The sequence below is a fragment of the Mus caroli genome, unplaced genomic scaffold, assembly GCF_978045245.1.
Source record: "Mus caroli unplaced genomic scaffold, Mus_caroli_1 scaffold_2, whole genome shotgun sequence".
NCBI lineage: Eukaryota > Metazoa > Chordata > Mammalia > Rodentia > Muridae > Mus > Mus caroli.
The window spans coordinates 95,578,864-95,585,524 of record NW_028227257.1 but is presented as its reverse complement, the minus strand read 5'-3'; positions in this window follow the sequence as shown (position 1 = coordinate 95,585,524).

Sequence of the window (6,661 nt, the reverse complement as noted above, 5' to 3'; positions counted from 1 at the left end):
TTTGGTCAGCAGGTGGCGCTGTTTGCACACAGGTCTGAGCTGCTGGGGCCCGTGCCACAAAGTTAACAGCTGCTTGTTCTCTGCCAGCCACGCAGCACATTGCTAGGAAGAGGAGCCACTGTGAGGAAAAGAGAAACTGTATCTGCTTTCAGGTTTAAAAGGGACATCATGAGTATTTTCTTGATAGTGCAGAGCTGGAACAAACAAGGCCTGGTGGACATAGGACGGAGAGGTTCCAGCTCAGGGATAGCTCTTAGGCTGTGCCACGGCAGGGAAGTGTGGAGGGTTGGGAAACAGCTGCAGTGTGGCTGCAACACCAAGTGTGAAGAGAAAAGCTGAGCAATGAGCCCAGAAGCCCGGGCAGGCTCAGCTCCAGAACAGCTTAGGGAGTAGGCTGTGTTAAGCCAGTTGGAGTTTTTCCCTGCTAAGGGCGTCAGCAGACTGTTACAGGATTGAAACCTTTCAGTGGCAGGGACAGGTCTGCTTTTCACAGGCTTGCTCTCTCAGCCAGACAGACCATGTTAGATGGCAGTAGATAATGGACCAAGGAGGGACAGGGTACAGATTGTGAAAAGAGAAAGGGCTGATGATGTAAAGACTGGCTCACATATATGGACTTGCTGTAGCTAACCTCTGTGGTGGGCCTTGTATTATTATTTTGCTTAATGTTAGGACAACTCTGGGGTAGGTACAACTGTTGCCTTTTATGGATGAAGAGACTGAGGCGTTCAAGAGTTATACACTTGTCAAAGGCAGAGCTGGAATTCTGAATCACAGACCCAAGGCTGCTTTCTTTTTTTTTTTTTTTAATTTTTTTTTTAAGATTTATTTATTTATTATATGTAAGTACACTGTAGCTGTCTTCAGACACTCCAGAAGAGGGCGCCAGATCTCCTTACAGATGGTTGTGAGCCACCATGTGGTTGCTGGGAATTGAACTCTGGACCTTCGGAAGAGCAGTCGGGTGCTCTTACCCACTGAGCCATCTCACCAGCCCCCAAGGCTGCTTTCGATGCTGCTCTTTGGCTTAAGGGGAATTCCCTAAGGACTTTTTTTTTTTTTATCCCAGCCCCCTCTAAGGAAATTATATTGCAGCAACTTTGCATTTTCACACTGTCTTCTGTGGGACGTGTACAGAATGAGTTGGCTAGGGTCTTGCTGCCAATGAACCACTGGGATGGAGTGGAGGGTTGGAGAGATGTAGACCTCTTCAAAAGGTCTGAGAAATAAGACTGAGTTAGGTCCTTTCTGTCATTGAAAGGAAGTGTAAACCCAGATCTTGTTTTGCTTGATTATACTAGTTTTAAAAATCAAGAAATACTTCACAAAAATCTAGGCTTTGGCTACTTTTAAGAAGTTAGAAGATCAGAAAATCTGCACTACGTTGATAACAGCCTGTTGGAAGATGGGCACAGGCTCAGCTGTTCATCAAAGCTCTCACCACTGGTTTCTGCTTCCTCCTCACTGGCCTGAGCCAGTAAGCTCTGCTCTATGCCTTCTACTGTGAGTGAATCCCACGGAATCCTTCTAAGATTCCGGGGACCTCAAGTGATTCTGCCCAGTATTTATACTCTTACGTGGATCCTCTCCCTATATGCAATGTGCACTAGATGAAAGATACTTCTGATAAAAAGGATCATAGCTAAGGTGACAGGATATAGTTATAAAAGACTGCACATTCTTCTTCCCTTCCTTGCTAACTCTGATCAAGCCAGCTCCCATGTAGAAAGCTAACCTGTGAAGTGGCCCCTGGGGTAAGCAACACTCACATGGTAAGTGTCCCACCATAGGTGTGAGCTTAGAAGCAGATCCTGCCCCTGTTGGCTTTCAGATGACAGCATCCCTGATCCACACTTTGCAAGCCTGTGAGAGATATTGAAGGTCAGGACCCAGCCAAGTCACCTTATCTCTCAACCTTGAGAAGTGAGATAAAGCATTGTGTTTTGAGGTAACTCAGCCACAGACAGCTTGTGCACATGTTGCCTGTGTACCTGAAGCAGTTGTCTGAGACTGCTGTTCACTTTACACCTATGCTAGAATGTGTTGGGTACCATTCTAGGTCCTTGGCATACATCATGAGCAAAACAGAATAACAGACACTTCCCTTCTTACAGCTTAAATTCTAGTGGGGGGTGCTTTTCTGAAGGGTGGACAGTCCCTTCAGAATCTAGGGAAAGGTTCACAGCCTCTTCCAGGTCTCAAACCCTGTTAAAAATCTGGCAAATGCTAAGAGTTGTTTTCTCAGTATGCACTGATAGACTTGTGCAAGGGCTCTTGTATGCTGAGCTGAGAGGAGTCTTGTGATGAGCATCGTCTTAGGTCATAGGATACGTTGGAATGAGGTTTAAAATCCAGTTGATGGGGCAAGTACTAAATCCAGGTGGTTTTATAGTTGTGAAAAGCATCAGACTTTGGGCTAGGAGCTGACTAAGCCACACCCACATATATTAGCCACTTTCTACAGCTGTAGTAAAGAAAACGACAAGCCCCCCTACCCAAAGCCTATCTCTTACCCTCTAGCAGACTCCCAAGGTGCCTGAATTCCAGAAGAATAGCAGGTACCCTAATTAAAAAAAAATTAGTGGGTACATATGTGCACATATATCAGAAATCAGAAAAACTTGCAAGTGTTTTCACCTGCTATGGCAGCAAGCATCAGCCCACTGAGCCATCTCTTTGTCTCTGGTACCCTTATTCTTACTTCTTCAAGGATAGAACCAGGCTACTAGACTCCGAAGATATCAAAAGGCACATTCCCCACCAGGTAATGGGTACAGCATAAGCAAGTGTGCCCCCTCCCCTTTCCCCCATGTCCTGTAAGTTACCCACCAACAAGATTCCTTCCTTTCTTCCTTCCTCAGAAAGCAAGACCTCCGACTCTCAAACCCTGGCTGTCAGAGGCAGGCCTGTGCTGTGGCCACTCATCAATTATGGTGCCTGAGACCTATAAGAAGGAACCCCTCACTTGGCCCCTGTCTACAGTGTTGGGGTCTGTGATCTTGTCGTAACCCTCCACACACACACACACCACCACCACCACCACCACCACCACCACTTTCCATGGCATTAATATTTCTCCTAAAATGTCTCTTACTCAGAAGGACGATCTGTCCCCAGTGTGCTCCAATAACCCTAAATCAGAGGCCTCTTAGTAAGTGTTACAAAAGATGTTCAAAGAGCAATGAGGCGGTGAGAAGGACTGTGCTTCCAGTCTGGGTATTCAGAGAAGGCTACATGCTCCAAAAAACGATAAACTAGTGAGATTCAAAGGATGACTAAGATTTACCGGGCAGGGGCTCTGGAGGGTGGGAGGCAGAGGGAAGGCACACCATGCACTGGCCCTGAGAGGTGCACAGTCCATCAGAGGAGTCAGGCACATCTTGATGAGTTCATCACAGAACATTAAAGCGCAAATGTTACATAGACCACAAAACAGGTGGAGTCTGGAAAGTTATTGAATCGGGCACTTATGGAAATTGCCTAACTCCACTAACAGAAAGACACAGAAGATATTTCAAAGGCAGTAGCCAGATAAAATTATTTTTACCAGTAAATCATGCTGGTTATATGTGTGGTCAAGTGGGGCAGAATTGGGAAGGCCAGGTTGCAAGGGTCCATTGTGGGCTCAGTGAGCAGAAGGGCTCAGGAAGGCCAGTGTATGGAGAGAAGGCGGGAGCTACAGGGTAATGCAAAGAGGGCGTCACAGGACAGAATCTGGGGTGTCTCCATTTTTGTCACATAAGCCGGGGGAAGACCTGCTGCTGCTGTTGATTAGGCTACAATGGGAGCAAGAGAGGAAAGGAAATGGTCGCTTTAAACTGCTGAGCAACCCTCAGAGCCCCAGAAGGTCCAGCAGGCTTGGAAGGGCAGCTTTCGGCAATGACCTATGCTACAACCCCCTCCCTCTGTGTGCATACCTGCAGTTTTTGGAACTGAATTCTGCATAGGAGGCTTCCTTCTCTTAGGGACTGATAAAGGCTGCTGAGTCTTTCCCTTAAAGCTATCTTCAGACATCAACTTACACATTACCCTTAAAGACCATTTCCCGAGCTCCTGACTGGGTCCAACTCCCCTCCCGGAGTACATTCCCCAGTTATACACTCCCACCATGGCCCTTGTTCAGCCTCCCCAAACCTCAGGTGCTCTCCTGAATAGAATCTTTAAGATTTATTTATTTGTATTTTTATGTGTGTTGGTTGAGTGTTTTGCCAGCAGGCATGAAGTGTATACCATATGCCTGCAGAGCCTGTGGATGCCAGAAGAGGACGCTGAGTTCCGTGAAACTAGCATCACAGAAAGTTGTGAGCAGCTATGTGGGTGGATGGGAACCCAACCCAGGTCCTCTGCAAGAGCAACAACTACTCTTAATGATTGAGCCGTCTCTCCACCACCATCCCACCCGCTGTTTGCTGGTCTTCGTTTTGCTCTGTAGCCCTGGCCTAGAACTAGCCTTGCCTCTGCTTCTTGAGTGCAGTGTGTGTGTGTGTGTGTGTGTGTGTGTGTGTGTGTATGTGTGTGTATGTGTGTTTATGTGTGTGTGTGTGTGTGACAGTACCTGACATTCTCCAATCAGCTATTATATAGGCTTCCTACCTACTTAAGCCTTCCTTCCCAATATGCCCTCCTTTCATTAAACATTAACCATGCCTGTCCCTTTCAAACAAAACCAAAAGAAGAAAACGAAAGAACTCAGTTTTTGTGTTGTTTTTACTGTAAGTATTTAGCTTCACGGAGATCATTTCAAAGTCATCCGAGGCTTCCTTACCAGCATTGTTTCCTGCCACTCCCTTCTCATTTATTCAACACATGTCTAGCTGAAGTTTACTGTACGCCAGGTCTGCCATAGGCAGCAGCAGCCATACAAGCTACCTACAGCATGACTGGTTTTGCGCCCAACAGGCTTCCAGCCCACGGAGTGGGGAAGGGGAAGAAGGAAAGAAAGTCTTCATTTTAGATTAGCGGGGCGGGGGAGGGGCGCTTCCTAAGGGATCAGCATAGTCATTGGGGATGGAATGGCAGCTTCCAAATGAAGATGAAGCTTGAGAGTGCTGTAAGGAGGAGTGAACTGGAAAAGAAGAAGTGAATCTGCCACCCCTACAAGAAGGAAGAGCAGGTGCTGAGCCCGGAAGGTGTGAAACCAGCTGGCCGGGCTCCGCCCCACACATCTGCTCATAGGTGTTCTGCATATGCAAGCGGTGAACAGAACAAAGGCTCCTGACTTCACAGGAGTCGGAAGATGGGAGCATCAGATGGAACTTGGAGTAGCAAGCCTTCCAAACACAGGAGTTCATGGACACTAAAGTCTTACTGGTGGGACTCACAACCTCACTGAAACTTCAGTGCGACAAAGCATCTCCATAGATAGTGGATTAATGTTTCAATGTGGTCATCAAGAGGTGGTGATGCTGTTGAGTTAGAACCTTTCCTGTGGGGTCCCTTGTACTGAGCTAAGGAATTTGACCCTGAGGTCAAGCGTGTAGAAGCATATATATATGTATGTATATATCTATATATATATGCTTGTGTGTGTATGTGCATGTTTATGTGTGTGCATGTGTGTGTGTATGTGTGTGCATGTATGTGTGTATGTGTGTGTATGTGTGTGTATGTGCGTGTGTATGTGTGTGTGTGTGTTGTACTTCTGGACTGGAACACATACATATTCGAGAGCTCAATTGCTCAGCCACACCCCTTACTCTGCAGCCAGCGAGGCATTTTAAGAAGTAAAACCATCAAAGGCTGACACGCACTTTTTTGCCAGAGAACTTCCCGTGCCTTTCTACTGCCAAGCTTTTGCTTTGCTGTTCCTTCACCTGGCTCACAGGAATGAAAACACCAGAAAACTTCCCAGCCAGACAAGCCTGCCTCCAGTCTCTGTGGTCTAGCTGCAAATCTTGTTTACTCTCTGTGTGAGAACATGTGAGGTTTGAAGCACTCTTCGATGAGCTGCATATTTAATAACTTTTGTTCTGGAAAGTGCCCATCACGTCGCAGTCACTTGGCAATGTCAGCTCCATTTTTGGTGTGGTGGCTCAGCAGCTCCTTCCTGGCTACCTTTGTGGAACTCTGCACTGTTTCAGGCTCTTCAGAGCTCTGTGAATCACACTTTTTTTTTTTTTTTTTTTTTTTTTTTTTTTTTTTTTTTTTTGAGACAGGCTTTCTTGTAGCCCAGGCTGGCCTCTTGCAAATTGATCACGACCTTGAACTTCTGATCCCTTTGCCCCTACCTCTCAGACATGCGCCACTAACCCTGCTTTGTGCTGTACTTCAGATCAAACCTTCAGGCTTAGACATGCTAAGCAAGCATTTTACCAGCCATACCTCCCACTCCCTGCCCCCAACCCCAGGGCTTTCTCTGTGTAACAACCCAGGCTGCCCTGAGACCAGGCCTGCCTCTCCCTCCTGAGTGCTGGGATGAAATGCATGCACCACCACCTCTGGTCTCTCCTTTTCACTCTTAATGCACGGAGTTAACCCATATCCGTATTTTCCTTCAGCATAATTACTTCCTTAATCTGTCCAAATAAGTACTGAATACCTTTCCTGTTTTACAGATGGGGAAATTGAGGCCAGGTGGACTGAATGATTTACCAAAAGATCAATCATTTAGCGACAGGAAGCACCTGATCACTGAATCTTGCGAAATAATGACAACAGCGGC